Raw genomic sequence first — 19,694 nt, forward strand, 5'->3', positions numbered from 1 at the left:
GGGACGCACTGACAGAAAACTACACTGAAAAAGCGGCGGGTGGAAATCAGAGAATCAGCCTCCGCCTCCCTTCCCCATCTTGCATTTCTAAAGCAATTTTGAGAAGCGCACCATTAAAAAAAGAGAGAACTGTTTAGAGAATCGTTTGAGCATAGCTGAGGGCTAAAATCTTGTTCGGAAAGGAGGAAAAAAGCACAGATGGTTGGGACTGTATTTATCTGTCACATTTGTATCTGATCTTTGAAGGCACTGGCCCTTTGAAGCTGAAATGCTCAGAGTGAACTCAGGCACCGCAGTCTTTGTTCCGTCTTGGAAATGTTCCCGAGAGGAGAGTAGGAAGTCAGAAGGAAGCTGGAGACTGTTGCTTTGGGCCAGTGGATCAATGCCAGGCCTCACGGAGATGCCCAAGGTGCTGATCCTACTTTGAGAAGAGAGTTCAGCACCTCCAGATACACTTGGTGTGGATTCACCACCCTGAAGCAATGGAGCCACGCACCAAGTTCTTGCTTCAAGGTGTTGTGTTGAAACGGTGCAACCCTTGCACAAGTGGCCAGAGAATCCGACAATCCTAGAGATGGGGGGCTTGGATGGAAGGCAATGCTCCCGCTCAGCCTCTGCGCTTTGCAAGCGGGGCCCCATCAAATGGTGCGTTTCACGGCAAAGCCAGCGCCTGGATTCCCTGGGACTCTCCTCTCATAATGAAGGCCCACTTGACGGCGGCAAACATTGACAGTGGCTTAACCAACCGTGGGAGAAGAACGCAGCAAGAGTAATTGATTGGGGCTTCACATACTGTAACCACACCATTAAAAATCAGTTAATTCCACCATTTTTACTGCGCTGCTCTGTTCCAGAGGAAGAGAACAAAGAGGTTGGGGCCTTCTCTAAGGCTCACATTCATTGAATCATGAGCTTTTTGCGTCAGAAACCGACTGGACGTTGAGCTGAATTCTGCCTAGAATCAATATTTATTTCATTCCCGCTCCTTGTAGGAAGGAGAGCCTCGCCTAACAAAGTTAAAAAGGATTAGCAACCTTCTTTCTCTTCTTCTCGACTTTTATTCCCCTGCAGCCTACAAGAGGAACCTCCAAATTCCACAAATGTGGCTTCAATATGTGCAGAATTAATGTAGTTTGAGACCATTTTAACTGCCACGGCTCCATGCCGGGGAATTCTGGAAGCTGTAGTTTTGTGAGGCACTTAAGCCTTCCCTGTCAGAAAGCTCTGGTGCCACAATAAACAGCAAATCCCGTTATTTCATAGCCTGGAAACCATGAAGCCCTATGAGGAGAGATTTAGGGAACTGGGTATGTTTAACCTGGAGCAGAGAAGGTTAAGGAGTGATATGATAGCTCTGTTTCAATATTTGAAGGGATGTCATATTGAGAAGGGAGCAAGCTTGTTTTCTGATGCCCCAGAGACTGAGATACAGAGCAATGGATGCAAAGTACAGGAAAAGAGATTCCTCTTTAACATTAAGAAGAACTTCTTGATGTTGGATATTGGAATAAATGCACTGCCTTGGAGAATGGTGGAGTCTCTGGAAAAACCTTTGGAGATTTTGAAACAGAGGCTGGATGGCCGTCTTCGTACCGAGAGCTTGGATTGTGTCTTTGTGCAGAAGTGGGTCAGACTGGATGGCCCTTAGGGGTCTCTTCCAACTCAGTCTATGATTCTATGGCCATTTGTTCGCACCATATTTCAATGTGCTAATGAGGCAACAACTGTCTCATAACTCTGGCAAAAAGTTACACTTTGTGTCTTTGAGGATGGCTTTAGCCGCTAACTTTTGTCAGTTTGGCGACAGGTTTGCTCAGCGGTAAATTTGGGGGGGTCAGTATGTCAGTGATAAAGTGAAAGAGAGGAGAGAGGCATGCACAGAAAGCAAATGCTGTGAAGGTTTGCATCAGTCAAGGGCTGGAGATGAAAAAGAAGATGCACAAAAGAAAGCAGAGATGGCAGTGACTTCTCTGGAACTAAGGGCAGGCCGAGACCGGTTTTGTGGCAACCGCCAGCCACCCGAGGGCTGTATGATGGACAGGCTTCAAAGCGGGGATTTGTGGAACGATGTCCTAAGCTTGAAGGCAAAAGCCACACTGCACCCCACAGCGCCTCGGCCCACACCGAGAGCAAAAGCTATAGATAGAGATCAAGAGAGAGGGGTCTCTGTGTTGAAGGGAAGACATCACAACCCTCCACACCTCAGATGTTCAAAAGGCGCTGGAAATGGTGACCCCAGAGCAAGCAAACTCCCAACTGTGGGAGTTTTCCAAACTTTTCTTGGCTAAAGGGTCGGGAAAGCATCTCTGCAATATGAAAATGTTGGTGCTGTCGGGTAAAAATAGTCAGACTTTCATGTGTCTTCTGGTGCCTTGGCTCTGCAGAGGAAACAGAAAAAATATAAATCAACGCAAGAAATAAATACAAATAGAACCACCATCATGTGCAATCGCATCCAAAATCCACAAAACTGTGACCCCTGCATTGGGACAACCCAAACGCACAAAATATATGTCGCAAGCTTTCGAAGCTCCGCTGGCGTCTTCTTCATGAGGCAAAGGTGTTAAAAGGTGTCCAGGAGAAAGAAAAACATGACAGCGTTGTCACGGGCCTGCATTTTGTCAAGATGTCACTGCGTTTGTTGTCCTCAGTCCAGATGGTCTGGAGTGATATCCGTGTAGGCAGGGGCCATTCCTCCCTTTTGGCCGTGTGTATTTCTAGAAGAGCAGTAAAGTCCAGGGAATGAAATTCAAAACCCCATCAGCAACACAAAATTATCGTTCCTTGGAGATCCAGGTTGATGGATCACGATGGTGATGGTGATGCTGATGCTGAAGAGGAGGCAGTTGGTCTGGGAGCCATTGCAAACTGAAGGACAGAACCTCTGAATGGCTCTGAATTATTATTCTGCTGCAAGAGAGCCATTGTTGTGTATTGTTGCACCAGGAGGATTCTGGGAGACTAGGGTTTGAATCCCCACTTGGTCCTTGAAACCCTTGGCCAAGTTACAGTCTCTCAGCCTCAGAGGATGGCAATGGCAAACCCCCTCTGAACAAACCTTGCCAAGAAAAACCCCACCGTCGGGTTATTTTAGGGTTGCTGTAAGTCGGAAACAATTCGGAAGGCACACAACAACAATGAAGTGCTGAACAAGATGGTGACACTATTCATTACCTTGGGATTATAGGGATTTTTTCTTGGATGGCAAAGGAGAAAAGGAAAGGTCTTATGCTGTTGGAGGATGTGAATCCATTCTTGATTTAGCCCCATCTTTGAAAAGACCAGTCTAACGCCACAAAGATATTGAGCACCTTGAATGAATCCCGTTTGTTCAGACCAAAACATGGAGAGGTTTCCGCAAACCGCCACGGCTCTGTCCGCCATTGCTGCTCCTCTCCTCTCCTCTCTTCTCCTCCATGAACACTGGCACATATTTTAACCCAATAAAATAACCGTTATTGCCGCAATTATTTCTAAACAGATTAAATATCTGCCATGCTCCTTAGTTAACTGTACGACAAAAAAAGGGGGAGAAGCTGCAAAACATCATCACGCATAGCAAGAAGGATGACATTTTGAGCTTATCTCTCACGGCGAGAGAGAAGGGAGGGAGATGCCGTTGCTGGCGCCGTTTACATATTTTAATGCCCTGTCTTTGAAAAAATAAATGCGCCCCTCCAGGCACATTAGAAATGGCAAGGGAGCTTTTCCCAAACAGCGTGGGACTTCAGGCAATTGGTTTCGTGCTGCCTTTTGAGCCGCGCTAGGCTTCCTACACAGATTGCAAGGCCCCTGTTGGGAGCATGAACGGGCTGCCATTGCAAGAAACTGTGGTACTGAAAACTGGCACATGTATCGCTGTTGCAAGACCAGCTCTGTTGCGTGTTAATGGAGGCAAGCCAAAGCAGAGGCCTTGAGCGAATGGGTTCCTCCATCTCTTTGCAACAAGGAGTAGGAGCAGGACCCTCGACATCAAATGCTAGCAGACTGTGGACTGTTTTAAAATGCCTGTCTCTCCGTTGTCCTTTTCAGCTGCTGCATGTTTTAAGGAATGGGTTTTATCTGTCGTTGCTAATGGTTTACTTGTTGTCGTTGTCCACTTTGGTCCATGGGGAGAGACGGGTAAGAAATCATCCTAAATCATCATCCTCACCACCGTCTTTGGTGTTATATTGAAAGGATGCTGATCTTGCCCAGGTTCGACCCCTATTCAACATCTACTATTTGATTCTATGGTTTCATTTTATCGACATCTTGCCTGGGCTCACAAGGCGAATATGGTAGATATGAGAACAAACGGCAAAGAAGGAGTTTCCCTTTCTCAGCTCTTTGTGCGGTGCGTTTAGTGCATCCTTATGCACTAGGTTTTCTTTTTAGTGTAGTGTTTTAGCAATTGAGCGTTTGAGCATTGTACAGCGTGGCACTTTGTCATTCGTTTTTGCTCGTATGTGTGTTCCGAGGTGCGGGCCTTTGGCAGAAAGGGCAATACAAATAAACATTATTAGTATTAGTATTATTAGTAAGTACGCAGAGGGTGGCAGTGTTAGCTGAATGATGTACCTCAGACCCTCCGGAGCCGCCGACCTCGGCTGAACTTCACCGTCCTGCTTCCCAAGAGCCGAGGAATGGCTGCTGCGTTCCAAAGACGGGATTATTTTGCCGATGATTCAATCAGGATCCGAGGAGGAAAGAGATTTGCCGTGCTTCTGTTGACCTTTTAATCTCCCTGGGAATAAAGTCAAATAAAATAAATGCCTCCTCCAATTAGGTTTCCTCCTTGGGCTCCCTTTCAGGCCTTCCCTGGGCAGAGGAGAGGCTGCTGCTTCCGAACAGAGAACTTGTTCAGCGCTAAGCTCCTTAGCGGAGATTTCCAGCTTTCTTCAAAGCCGGGCCCAGCAACAGATGACAGAACGACACACTCATGGCACTACTCTGGCCAGAGACTGGGAAAGTTAGTTTTGTTGTTGTTCTACGGCTTCAAGGATTTCTCCATGACTTAGGGATTCTGGGAGTTACAGACCTGGATTCTGTTATTCATATGTTTCAGGGCAACATAAATAGACCCATTGAATCAGAGGGATTTACCTGTCTTGATTTCGGGAACATCTGAACTGTAGAAGTAATGCAGTTTAATTGCTCTGGCTCCATTTTATAGAACTCTGAGACATTTTGGGTGCACCTGAGCTGTAAAAATGACGCAGTTTGACACCCCTTTAATGGCTATGGTTCCATCCTACAGAACCCTAGGATCTGTAGTTCAGCGTAGTCTCCTTCTTTGGAGGTCTTTAAACAGAGGCTGGATGGATGGCCATCTGTCACAGGGAGGGCTTGGATGGTGTATTCCAAATTGGAAAGAGATTGACCTATAGGTTCGACTGGATGACCCTTGAGGTCTCTTCCAAGTCTAGGACTCTACAGTGTTTATCACACAGAGGTTTTTGCAGCTCAGTTCCGACGTGTCCAACAATGTGAATTCACGCTAAAACGTGATGTGTTATCTCACGTGATTGCTTTCTATAGGGGTTCTTACTCCACTTCCCCCTCGATTCGGAAAGACAACCAGGTAGGATAAAACATTGCCTTTTAACGTGAATTCGAATTGTTGGATGCGCAGTCGCGTTGGTACTGAGCCGCACAGCCCCCCGTGTGATAAGGGCCTACGGTTCTCCTTCTTTGGGGATTTCTAAATGCAGGCTGGATGTTGTCCATTTGTTGGGAGGTTGTGTCTTTGTGGTCTCTTCCAACTTTATGATTCTGTGATTCTAGTAAAAGCTATACGACAGTGGAATAGACTTCTTGAATGGCGGTACCCAGAACTGGACACACGATCCTTCCAGGTGAGGTCTAACCAAAGCTGAATGGAGCTTCCCTTGCTCCGGATGCCATACTCCTCTTGACGCAGCCTACAATTGTTTTCCTAACTCAATAATCTTCAGATTTTAAAACAACCCCACTAAGCCGCAGCCACCAGTGCCTTCTTGTCTCCTGCCAGGCGGCTGATACCCGCATGGCACCCAGGAGTTCATTAGGATTATTAAGTAGCAATCACTGGCCCTGGCATCCATCAATGTCGGCTCCTGGTTGCCGTTATTCCTTCCTGATTAACCGGCTTCCAGAGACGTGTGCCAGGCAATTTGTCTGCCGGCGGACCTCTTCTCCTTCCATCTCAGGCCAAGATAAGATGGAGTCCAGCTGCTATGGGGGGAGATAATGCAAGGGTAAGCTTGGCCATTCCCTTTTCCTGGGATGGCCGCAGAGTGAGTACCCAGTCGCCCGACTCTTGCTCTCTTTCCCACCTGCTTCTTCTTTCCCTCACTCACGGATCCAGGCTTCTCCCTCAGCGGGTTCCTCAGCATCCGAAGCCAGCAATTACTTTTTCATAAGATGCAATTTCTTCCCCGTTCTTATTACTTAGCCTTTCAACAGCGCGGCTGTATTTCTGTCAACCTCAATCACTCCTCTGTTCTCTCTCCTCTCTGCAAGAACCAACCCACCAAACCTTCCAAAACCGAGGGGCCGCGTTAACCAGGCCCGACTCCCTTCTTTCCCCGCTGTTAAAAACAGATCAGAAATGAATATAATAATCCAGTTAACACCTGAAAGGCATTTCAAGCATTAAGTAACAGCATCCACAATGTTCATTGACTGATGGAAAGAATACTGCTGTGTGTGCGCCTTCATGTCTCATGTCAGCCTATGGTGGGAACGTTTCTGTAAGGCCCTGTTTGCATAGTCCAAAAGGCCTGTCTCCCTTCCATTTGGGCATTGTCCTATTTGGACATCCCAAACCCTGGTTGTAGAGTGAGCAATCTGGACAACATCCATCATGTTGTGCACCAATGGTTTTAGAAAAATGACCTGGGATACGGATCAGGTTCAGTTCAGGATGGAGAACACGACAGAAGTCCTGCAAGTATTGTCTTTGGGTAGCTCCACCATTGGGTTTCTCCTTGGGTCTTCGACTGCGGTGCCTGTCCTCCTCTGACATGCCCTCCAGCTCCCTGGCATCATGTCTCCGAGACAAGCATGATTATACGGCAAGCTTCATTAGACAGCCATGACAAGATCTTGTCATCTTCAACAAGGTCAGCTTGACAAGTCTGGGCAGCGGAGGTTTCTGTTTATTTCCCCTGGTTTGTTGACAAGGAGCTGCCAGGGAGACGCGTCGCGATGAGCAACCAAAAGCTGGATTCAAACGGAAAAGGGAACAAGGAACCACAGTTCCCAAAATGAGTGGGCCCTGAGTCCTGTCCTGAAACTTCTGTGACAGATTTGCAACCCAGCAGAACTGCCTTACAGTTAGGAAACTGAAGGGAAAACACAAGAAATAAGATTAATTCCCAGTTTCCCCAAGTCCCTCCTAAAGATCCAAATATCAGAACATTCTTACAACTGTGTTGCGTTTGCATTGAGCATCTTGGCTGCTTAATTTTGGTCTTACAAGTCATGCTCACGATGGTCAGCATTTCTTCTCTGCCTTTGGATAGCCACTGTGGTATAGTGGTTTGAGCCTCGGCATATGAGACCAGGGTTTGAATCAACGATGGGATGCAGCAGCTCAAAAAGCCAACATGATCCTAGGAAGACTGAGGAAAGTAATAGTACCGATCTATTCTGCTTTGGTCAGGCCTCATGTGAAATATCGTGCCCGCTTCTGGTCATTACAATTCAAGAAGGATGTTGGCAAGATGGAGCATTTCCAGAGGAGGGCGACCAAAATGGTGAAGGGTTTGAAAACCATGGAGCACTATGAGGAACGACTTAGGGCTCTGGGTAAGTTTAGCCTGGAGAAGATAAGTTTTTTAAGAGGGGAGATGATAGTCGTGTTTGAAGGGATGTCTTCCTGTTGAGGATGGAGCAAGCTTGTTTTCTGCTACTCCAGAGACCAAGAGACAGAGCAATGGATGCAAGCAACAGGAAAAGAGGTTCCACCTCAACATTTGGAGGAACTTTTTGATGGAAAGAGCTGTTGGAGAGTGGAAAAAACACTGTTGCCTCAATGGAGAATGGTGGAGTCTCCTCCTTTGGAGGTCTTTAGACAGAGCTTGGATGGCCATTTGTTAGGGATTCTTTGATTGTGAGTTCCTGCATGGCAGAATGGAGTTGGACTGGATGGTCTTTGGAGTATCTGGGTTCAATGGTTCTGTCCCTGCTTGGCCATGGAAAACCACTGGGCAGTCTTGGGCATATCATACTCTCTCGGCTTCAGAAGTGGGCAAATTCTGAACAAATTTTTCCAAGTGAGTCGGAAACAACTTGAAGGCACACAACAATAACAAAAATGGAAACAACTTCGACCCTTGCCATTTCTGCAGAGCACAACTGCCGTAGTTCATTTTTCACTCTGCCTGTCATCACTGGACGCTGCAAACGCAGCACCATCCATCATTCCCCCAGAAAGACAATTATGGAACCGGGTGCGAGAGAGTGACAGGCAACCAGCCGCGAGCATTTATTCCTAAATTCTGGTGGGCAGGCAGAGGAACCTTCCAACTTCAGGTTGGATATTAATGGAAAAGCAAGGCAGAGGATGGAATTGGACCTTGTTTGCAGAAAGCAAAGAAGAGTGTGCAGCACAGCGACACCAACACAGACACACACACAATCCCTTAGAAAGCATCTTTCAAATAGCTTGCAAGAAAACCAACTTGCCAGAGGTGTCTTGTTGCAAAGAACAATTGCTGGAGGCCGGAGGAAGGAAAGAGATCTTGTAAGACGCCATGCCAGGGCTTGCTATCTTGCGCGTTATTCTGTGTCAGGAAGCCAAGAGAAGTGGCAGGCGTGCGCTTGCTGTGACACTGATGAGAGGACAGTGTCCTCCGGCACACCTGGAGCAACAGACTGATTTAGTGTACAGCTTGGCTCCTCTGACGCAAGGCAACGGAGAGTGGCGCTTGAGGAACATCAGGGTGTCTATGTGTATGTCTATCTGTCACTGCCCTCCAGGCGACCAGCGCTTGGCATGATATAATAATAATAAATAATAAATAAAAGTTTTATTTCTATCCCGCCTTTCCAGGGATCAAGGCGGCATACAATAATGGGATATATCATCCCAATAACAAATAAAATACAATAACAGATAAAATACAATAAAAACAGTTACAATATCAGCTTAAAAACAACAATATACAATCGCATCTACAAGCATCCAAGCTAGGAATGAGGGAGGGGAACATAATAGGGCTATTGAGGGTAAGCCTGTTTGAACAAGTACGTTTTCAGCCCTTTTTTAAATTGGGCTAGGGAGGGGGTTGAGCGGAGCTCGTCGGGGATCAAGTTCCAGAGCTTAGGGGCCGCTATTGAGAAGGCCCTTTGCGTGGTAACAGCTCGTCTCACATCTGGAACTTTTAATAGATGTTTGTCCCCAGATCTGAGAGTGCGGGGCGGATTATATGGAGAGAGGCGGTCCTCTAAGTACCCTGGGCCCAAGCCATTTAGGGCTTTATAGGTAACAACCAACGCCTTGTATTGCGCCCGGAAGCGAATAGGCAGCCAATGGAGATCTTTAAGTACCGGTATTATGTGGCTAGCCCTGGAGGATCCAGTGACCAGCCTTGCTGCCATGTTCTGAACCAACTGAAGCTTCCGGGTATGGTACAAGGGTTGCCCCATGTAGAGCGCGTTGCAGAAATCCAAACGAGAGGTTACCAGAGCATGTACTACAGTTTCAAGGTCCCCCCGGCCCAGGTAGGGTCGCAGCTGGCGTATCAACCGAAGCTGATAGCAGGTACTCCTGACCGTCACATCCACCTGAGATGTGAGGTGGAGCGACGAGTCCAAGAGCATCCCCAGACTGCGAACAGAGTCCTTCAGGAGAAGCGTGACCCCGTCAAGGACAGGTGGACAAACCTCCAAACCTGGACCTGGGGAACCTATCACAAGTACTTCCGTTTTCTCTGGATTCAGCCTGAGTCTGTTTTCCCTCATCCAGCCCATTACTGACTCCAGACAGGCATCTAGAGGAGAGATGCCATCCCTGGTCACTGCATCAGTCGGAGACACAGAGAAGACTGTTTGGGTGTCATCAGCGTACTGATAACACCGCGCCCCGTGCCTCCGGATGATCTCTCCCAGCGGTTTCATGTAAATGTTAAATAGCATGGGAGACAGAATGGCTCCTTGAGGGACACCAGATATAAGTGCCCTCTTATCAGAGCACACGTCTCCCAGCTGCACCATCTGGAACCTTCCTGAGAGGTAGGATCGGAACCACTGGAGCGCAGTGCCCCCGATTCCCAACTCTCTCAGGCGCTCCAGAAGGATACCATGGTCAATGGTATCGAAAGCCGCTGAGATGTCCAAGAGCACCAACAGGGACACGCTACCCCTGTCTATGCCCAGACGGAGATCATCGACCAGGGCGACCATGGCAGTCTCAACTCCATAGCCCGCCCGGAACCCAGTTTGAAATGGGTCTAGATAATCTGTATCATCCAAGATCGATTGAAGCTGGAGTGCAACCGCTTTCTCGATCACCTTCCCTAAAAATGGCAATAGCGGAACAGGCCGATAACTACTATGCAACAGGGGGTCAAGGGAGGGCTTTTTAATCAGCGGTTTTACTGTGGCCAATTTCAAGCTGGTTGGAAACTGCCCATCCCTGAATGATGTATTAATAACCTGGTGCAACAAAGACGTTACACCTACTCCCCCCTGAGCCGCTAGCCATGAGGGACAGGGATCGAGTGAGCAGGTTGTCTTCCTAACGCTTCTAAGGATCTTGTCCACGTCCTCGGTACTTACAGGCTCAAATTGATCCAGTACAATAGAGTCCACGGAAGCTCTGGAGGCCTCTACTCCAGATTCTGACCCAATAATGGCGTCGAGATCAGCCCTTATCCAAGAGGTTTTGTCCACGAAGAAGTTGTTGAATTGGTCACAGCAGGCCTTGGATGGTTCCAAAATAGGGTTCAGAGAGGGGGAAGGCTGCGTGAGCTCCCTCACTACTCTGAACAGCTCTGCTGGACGCGACTCCGCGGACGCGATACGCGCAGCATAGAACGAATTCTTTGCTGCGTCTATCGCCTCTCCATAGTCATCTAAAAGAGAGACTAGGAGAGCCTTGTCGGTTAAGAGATGATGGCTTCACCATTTGCGCTCTAGTCGTCACAGGACCCGCTTCCTTGCCCGGAGATCTTCCGTATACCAGGGCTGTTTTTTGGAAGCAGGCTTGAGAGGACGCTTGGGAGCGATACTGTGTATAGCCCTGGAGAGATCAGTGTCCCAGATGGTAGTCAGGGCATCAACAGAATCACCGTCACATCCAACCATATATCCCTCTAGGGCTTCTTGGAACCTTTTGGGTTCCATCAGCCTTCGAGGGTGGACCATTCTAATAGGTCCACCACCCCCGGGAGGGAACTGGGTAGAAGCCTTGATTTGTGCCTCCACCAGGAAATGGTCCGTCCATGACAGGGCGGAAATATTAGTTACTTCCACCCACAGACTTTCCATGTCCGTGCAAAAGACCATATCGAGTGTATTACCCGCAGGATGCGTCGGCCCCAAGACCAGTTGAGACAGGCCCATGGCAGTCATGGAATCCATGAACTCCCGAGCCGCACCGGATGGATTTTGACTGGCCACGAAGGGGATGTTGAGGTCCCCCAGGACAAGAAGCCTGGGGGACTCCAACACCAGCTCCGAGACCAGTTGTGTCAGCTCGGCCAGGGAGTCCGTTAGTGCACGGGGTGGCCGGTAGACCAACAGAATCCCAACTGTCTCTGGCCTTCAGGGTAAGGTAAATGCACTCGATGAAAGAAGTTTGCCGGACATGGTTCCTGGTTAGAGGAAGAGTGTTCTTATAAATCAAAGCAACTCCCCCCCCCGCCCACCTAACCTGGTCTGGTCCTTAACCGAGAACCCAGCAGGAAGGGCCTGTGCCCACACCGCTTCATCTCCAGGCCTAAGCCAGGTCTCGGTAATGCAAGCCAGGTCGCAGTTCTTGTCCTCCAAAAGATCATATATGATGTGGGACTTATTCATCACGGACCTGGCATTGCACAGGAGCAGAGACAGGGTTTGTGGTATGGTTGGATTGACCCTCAGGCCTCTTTGGTTAGGAAGGTGGAAGGAAGGTGAGATAGATATTACACATCGATCTCGTCTTCCCCTGTAACGCTTCTCCACCTTCTTACCGCCATACCTCCCCCTGCCCCACACTACTCTAATAGGGCTTCCGCTCACACCAGATATAACCTCCCCCCCAGCCATAGCATACCCCTTATCCATAATCTTCTCCCTCCCTTACCAACCAAAGCAGCATTGGAGAAATTCCAAAGCAGCTCTCCGTTGCTGGAATGCTAGCAAGGAACCCACCTCGCATGGCCCCCTCTTCTGCCCACCGGGACTGTGCAATGTGCACGTTTTTCCCCCAAGTGTCCGGTGCCCTTCCCTTCCAGAAACAGGGCCCAATGAAAGAAGGGGGCGTGGGCGGCGTTTCTTCCACGGAGCCGGGAAACCCAGCTTTAGAGGGGCCGCTGCCACCAGCCCCTCCCCTCCAGGAACGCCGCTCCGGCGGCACAGCTGAGTCTCTCGGGGGGCCACTCCTGCCCGGTGGAAAGGGGGCATGGGCGGCGTATCCCAGAAGACATTCCCAGAATATATAAAGTCTTTGCCCCGGTGGAACGTAGGCCAATTTTCCACACAGGAGGGAAGAGGAAAGACTTGTTTAGCTTCAGCGAATAGGTGCCAGGAGTCTCGCTACTCAAAAGATAGATGCAAAGGAACGAAACCAACACTCAGACATGTATACTTTTCCATAGGATAACTGCAGAGCATCCTATCTCTATGTAGATCATAAGACATTCCAACCACTCAAACTCATATGAAAAGATAAAAGATTTAACGTTAGCCCCCCAAATACATAGACTATAAGTACAATACCAACGTACCAAACTAAGAAGACAAACAATCTTTATTAATACATTAGTTTGCTTTTTAATATAGTTATATTATTGAGAGCTTTACAGCAATCTGATATAATTTGACTCTCCTCTCTCTCTTTGCAGGAAATTCACCAACGGCTCCCAGTCTTTCTTGCAGCCTTCCCAGGATTTCCCTCTCAATAAAATAAGGTAAGTTTATTGATCTCTATGTATTCTATTAGTTTATCTCACCATTCTTTAACATCCGGATAGCCTCTTTTCTTCCATTTACTTGCAAATAAAATTTGGGCTGCTGTGGTCATATAAAATAAAAGCATTCCATTTTTCAGGGCACATTTCTGGAGCTTGCATACACTAAACTGCTCAAGTCCCATTATATACAATGGAGTGTTGTTGCTGTTGTTGTGATCTGCTGGGGATTGACTCCAGGACCCTGAGTGGATACCAAAATCCATGGATGCTCAAGTCCCACTAAATACAGTGGGTAGTAGAATGGTCTCCTTTATATAAAATGGCAAACTCAAGGTTTGCTTTTTGGAATGTACCTTTTTAAAAAGCCGTAGATGCTTGAATCCATGGATGAAGTTGCACAGTGAACCCTTGCTATTGGCTAGGGTTTGTTTGCAGGATCTTCCATGGCTACCAAAATCCATGGATGCTCAAGCCCCATTAAATGCAACGGATAGTAAAATGGCATCCCTTATATAAAATGGCAAAATCACGATTGTGGTTGAATCCGTGGCTAAAGCATCTGTGGATACGGAAGGCCAGTTGTGATAAGTAACTGTTTGAAAGGCTGCTCAGTCCTGCATTTCATGGCGAGAAACTCATAAGGTTAGAGGGAGAAGCTTAGCCGAGCCAATTCCCTTTGCCTCTTGGCTTGAGAAGGAAGGCCAGGATTTTGCTGTTGAAATGGACTTGGAACTTTGTCAAGTTGAGAAAGTTGACTTCTGCCGTTCCTCCTGCCACATGCTCCCCATTTCTTTGCCTCGGGGGGATCTTCTGTCTCCAGCTACAGAGAGAGAGGGAGAGAGAGAGACAGAGCCTGGATTTGTGTGTCAGCAAGGTTCCTTTGGCATGCTCTGCTCTGGATGGCTCTTTAGGTAATTTATGACACTCTTCGTGGCTTAATTACGCTGTCAGATCCATCTGTCACTTCCCCAGATGAGGAACGGTGGCAGGCCATTCGCCCGGCTAATCACGGCTGTAAAAGGGATTGTTTTACACCATTAAATAGCAAGAGCGTCAACAGGGTTGGGGACGAGGATACCACCATGAAAAGGTTGATCTTGATGCCTGCCCTTGGGCTAAAAAGTTCACAGCAGGTGGATGGCAGAGAAGGGAGGAGGAAAGGGAAGCTACGGTAAGTAGTAGGCCAAGAACAAGAACCCACCTTTGCTTTGCTCAGACTGTCTAGAATAAGAGCATCCTGGAGTTGGAAGTGGGCCAGATGGGTTTCCATCCATGACTTAGCTGGGATTTGAACCCTGCTCTCCAGAGTCCAGTCCAACACCTAAACTATCACATTATACTGGCTCCATTGAGTTAGCAACTGAAAATAATGAACTCTGAGTGAATGACAATGGATAGGTTCCACTGTTTTTGGTGGGGTTTCCCCACAATTTGAATTATTTCTCCAGGAAAGGGAAGTCCCTTGAATGTAGTGGGAACTGGGAGCAAATTTGGTTTTTGTCCTGCCTGCATATGGGATTGTGTAACATTGTACTACAGCTCCCATCAGCCTTATAACCCATGGTGAGGAGTGATGGGGTGGCAGTTCAACAACAGCTGGAGGTTTTCATGTGTCCCAGATAGAGCAAAGCCATTGAATTATGATCATTATCATTTATGTACATAGCACAACCAGTATACACTGTGCTTTACAACAGGATAAAACATTTGGAACTACTTCAATAATATAAAACGCTACAACATAATACTAAAAATGCAATAGCAAACCACCATAGTGACTAGTAAGTCAACATGTCGGTAAATCCTGTGGGGTGCAGTGGGTCTCCTCTACCTGGAACCCAGATCTGGAGTCAAGCCTTTGGCTATTAGCAGGCAAACCCTTTGGGCATCGGAGGCGGATCATCTTGGCCTCGGTCGCTGCTGCTAATTTCATTATTCATTAGCATTGCAATTAATTTACCGCTGACAAGCTTCTAGGGACAGCTGAGAATTTTGCCTGGTTTTGTGTGTTGCTGTTTGGGGTTGTTGTTTTTCTGAGAAGAACGTCCAAATATTTGCAGATTTAACAGCTTGGGTGTTGGCCATATACCGGCTGCGGGATTCTGGGCGCTCCAGATCCAAAAAGGAACTTTTCCAAGCCTTGGTGCTGCCGTTTACTTGCTGATACCCACAAAGGCAACGGCTGCAATTTGCAATGCACTAGGAGGGTTGCAGATTACCTGTGCCATGGAACCAAGTAAGCATAAAGTCACTCAGTGGAATCGTGGCCGGTAACATTATTCGTTCTTGCCTGTGAGAATGAAATTTGTGAGGCTCACAATCCCTATCTGCCACTCCTGCAGGCAATGGCATACCTATAGTATATTTGACACCCAGCGTGGATAGTTTTTTAATACCTCCCTTCCTTCCTACAACAGCCTTTTCCAGGTCCAAAAAGCAAAGGGAAGCGACTCGCTTTGTTGCCTGCCAGCAGACGCACCAGACCCAAAAGGCAGCCTCTTCCTATTAGCAAACTGGGTGAGGCCTGGTATGGTCCACACTCCTTAGTGACAGGCTTTCCTTGAAGAGCTTCTATCCATCCCTTCTTTGGCCAGATATGTGTCGGTCTGAAGCACCTGGAGGCTTACCAAGAAAGAGTTGGTGGCCAGATGGAGCCTCAGGGCTACCTTTCTTTGCCCAGCCCTGCAAGAGAAGCTTCAGAAAATAGCTTGAATTGGGATGGGAACCACCATCAACAACAAAAACGGTATAACCTGTGAATTGATGGACCAGCATCCAGCGACCAGAATGGCGAAGGGCCTGGAAACCATAAAACCCTATGAGGAGAGAGACTAAGCTGGGGATGTTTATCCCGGAGAAGAGAAGGTTAAGAGGTAATACAATAGCCATGTTTTCAATATCTTCAGTTGTATCATATTGAGGATGAAGCAAGCTTGTTTTCTGCTGCTCCAGAGATGAAGACACAGAGCAATGGATGCAAATGACATGAAAAGATAGTCCACCTCAACATTAGATGGAACTTCTTGATAGTAAGAGCTGTTTGACAGTTGAATATGCTGCTGCCTCAATGGAGGGTGGTGGAGTTTCCTTCTTTGGAGATGTTTAAATAGAGGCCTTCTGTCACAGGGAGGGCTTGGATTGTGTATTCCTCCATTGCAAATAGTTGGACTGGATGACCTTTGGGGTCCCTCCCAACTCTAGGAGTCCATGCGCCTATGATGCTCTATTGGCCTTGCAGCAGCCGGAGATCTTCCACAGGCAGCCCTTGGCAGCTGGAGCCCTGGCGCTCATATTTCATCCCGTCTAATCTTCAGGCCTTAAAAGCGGTGGGCAATAAAACAAAATGTCAATTTTCTGTCTTGGAATGTCTCTTGTTTTAAGGCGCCCTTTGGAGATTGATGGCTCCAGCAGCAAGAGCAGCGCCTATGTATTTCCAAACTATTCCTCTGCTCTCCTCTCTTCTGTTTCTTCAAGGGAGGGAGGGAGGGACGAAGCTGGAATACAGAACGAAAGTCCTTTGCGGATTTTCCTTGAAAATCTTCCCCTTTTTCCCAACAGCTCTTCAGTCTCATACTGACTTTGGAGTTGATCAGACAAGGGAAACGGGAAGTATAATCCAATGGCAATCCGAACGCAATCATGGGGTTTCACGTTATTGCGTGAGAGGTGATCACACACAATTTCGGGTGATGGCAAGCTATTTAAGGCAATGGGAAGTCAGTTTGAACGCAATTCGCATTCATGTAAATTCTCTGAACTAGCCAATTCATGTAAATGCGTTCTGCCCCCACTTTCCTTTCATTCGAAATTAAGAGAAATTCCTCTTGTGTGAGAAACTCCTTTGACTTTGCCAGTGTCTTTTGCGCTTATTGTGCGCCCTCGTTTCTGACTTATGGTGAGCCTAAGGCAAACCTATCATGGCATTTTCTTCTCAAGTTTCTTCAGATGCTATTGCTATCCTCTGAGGCTGAGAGAGTGTTGAAAACAATGCCATTATGATCCAAACTAGCTTTTTTGGAAGTGGGCTTTACACATCAAACTGCAACAGTACCAGAAGGTTGTTTTTTCCAAAAACCTGTCTTATTTTGAACAGATGGAATTGATGCTTTAACAGCGCAAACTTTGGGGCCGTTTCCAGCCCAAGACGCACCCTGGATATGTGGAAAGGATGCACTGGAAAGATCTGACTGATGACAGCCTTGCATTTCCACTGACATTCGAAAGCAGGACTTATCCTTGTGCTAAAGAGAGTGAAACACTGGTAAAGGAATGAGAAACACTGCTTTTTATGGCAAGAAACAAATCAGGACGTTGCTCAGAGGGCTGCCCTGCTTTTGCCACGGAGGCTGCAAATGGGAAAGGTTTCTGAATGCAGCAGACATGCATTCCCTAGATCTGTCTTGTATTGCCAGCCTGTAGTGCTGTATTGTTATTTCTATGGGGCTGCGTTGTTCAATAAACTGCAGAATTCAGTCTACTGCCAGATGCCACCTTTAAAATATCCCCCTTCTGGAGCCGCCAACCACCGTTTCCATTGAGGTTTCAGAAAGGTAGGCATCTTGTAGCACCTTTGAGACTAACTGTGCAAAAGAAGTTGTAGCACAAGCTTTCAGAGACTTGGTTTAATTCCTCAGATGCTTGCAGATGCTCCACACAGAGAAGAAAACCATCGTCACCACCATCGTCCTTGACTTTGTCATCATCGTGAGTCAGAATCCTGTGGGTCTATTATGCGCTCAATCAGTTCCTCCATGGAAGTAGTTCAACATTTTTGTCTGATGCGGAACAGCCACATTTAATTCAGGGATGCAGAAATTGCAGGGTTCTGCATTTGCAATGACAAAAATTGAGCTTGCGGTGCTGTTCCACATACTTGCATTGTGGGCATGATGCACATTTGCAGGGTGCAAGGTTTCTCACCATGCATGGACTGACCTGAAGTGTACACTGACATGGCCATGCTCTCCGTAATGCTGGCATGCATGTGTGTTTGGCTGGGCCCTCACGCCATCCCCATCCCCAAACAAGGCAGGAGGACACAACCATCATGTAATTCCTTGCGCATAAGATCTCACAGTGTCTCCTTGATGTCGCATCCCGGCTTTTGTCTCTGCAATGTCTGAACGCCTGTCCCTGTTGCAGCCACACACTGTCATTGCAATTACTCTCCTTTTACCTTTGCTGAGTAGCCAAGAAGCACGGCGTCCATTTTCTTGCTGACTCGCGGCTTCCGTCCTTTTATAGCCAAAGGATCCGCCACAAAATGGGCGCAGAGAGGCGGGTGGAGGGGTCTTTTCTGTTTGTGCATCACAAAGGCTAATTTTTGCAAACAATCAAACAAAAGGAGAGAGGGAAAGATGCTTAGGGAAGCACAACTGTTCAGAAAGGATGCCAAAGAACCATGGAGCCATCCCTTTTGTCTGCACTGTATCTCCCTTGATCTCCAGCGGTTTCTTTCGTTCTGCCCATCGCCCTCTTTTCCTCTCTTCCGCTGCTTTTGGCTCCATCCAGAAGAAAGCAAAAGAGCCCAGAAGGATCAAAGCAGAAAGTGGTTTTTCAAGACCCAGCATCTCTGTGATGCGGAGCAGCCAGACACAAAGGAGAGAGAAGGCCTACTACTGGGAGGAAGTCCAGATAGTTCTGTCTAACTCAACGTCTTGCTTCTGCAGAACCAGGAAAGGGCATGAAAGCAAAACTTCCTCCCTGGTTAGTCCCACCAAAGGTAGACTCTTCCTGAACATGGGATTTCCATGCTTCTTTGGACTCTTCCTAAACTTCACATAACCAGCAGCCACAGAGCTTTGGAAAGCAACATTTTTGCTCCATAGATTCCAGAATCCACCCAGATTATGGGAGCCGTAGTCTAAAAAAATGATATCCATAGGCTGCTTTGTCTAAAGCAGTGTGCAAGATCTTTGCTGTGTGTGAGGCAGCAGGAACAAATGCATCGAAGGAACGCAATACAGCAACAATACTTGGAGAAGGTGCTTCTGCAAGGAACGCTCTCCACAAATCTCTCATAGGCTGCATCCGCATTGCAGCAATAATCCAATTTGACTCCGCTTTAACTTTCAAGGCCCCATGCTATGGAATCCTTGTGCGAGTAGCACTTTCCGCACCTCTCTGTAAGTGACACAGTGACCATGTGTGCCCCCCTTAACACACCAATACTAACAGAAGCGCAAGCCAGTTTCTCAGAGCATGAACTGTCTGCTGCGTTTGCCAATTTCTTGCCCTGCCGACGTGTTTCTTTGGTGCTTCAGGGGGGTATTGGGCAATGCCTGTTTTTTCCACTCTTATCAACCAAATTGGTGGCCTTTCATCTGAGTGCAAAATAGAAGTGAAAATGTGGGAATTGGATCCATTTTATCCAAGGGCTTTCTGGCCAAATGCTTATCTAGTGGTATTACAAATGAGCTCAATCAGAAGGGGAAAATGCGGAGGGACTGAAGCTGCAAAGCAAGCAAATAATTTGCTGAACGGTGATGCTTAGCCCATGAGTTGTGTGCATGTTCGAGATCTGATGGATGCTTACCTTTGCTCCTTCTCTTCTTCTTCCTTTCCCTCTTCTTCTTTCTCTCCTTCCTTCATCCTCCCTCTCTTATCATCCCT

General features: G+C 47.5%; 1 protein-coding gene across 2 annotated transcripts in view; it reads left to right on the top strand.

The window, feature by feature from the left end:
* The window catches only part of LOC149287031 (uncharacterized), a 149,283-nt gene that overhangs the window by 56,922 nt on the left and 72,667 nt on the right, over positions 1-19,694 (top strand). For both annotated transcript variants that reach the window (XR_016277532.1, XM_089493473.1), the window contains exon 4: positions 13,014-13,079. The gene's annotated coding sequence lies outside the window, so the exon portion shown is untranslated. The remainder of the gene's footprint in view (positions 1-13,013; positions 13,080-19,694) is intronic.

This window comes from Sceloporus occidentalis, unplaced genomic scaffold, assembly GCF_023333645.1.
Source record: "Sceloporus occidentalis isolate IW3139 unplaced genomic scaffold, rSceOcc1.0.p SCAF_64, whole genome shotgun sequence".
NCBI classification, from domain to species: Eukaryota; Metazoa; Chordata; class Lepidosauria; order Squamata; family Phrynosomatidae; genus Sceloporus; species Sceloporus occidentalis.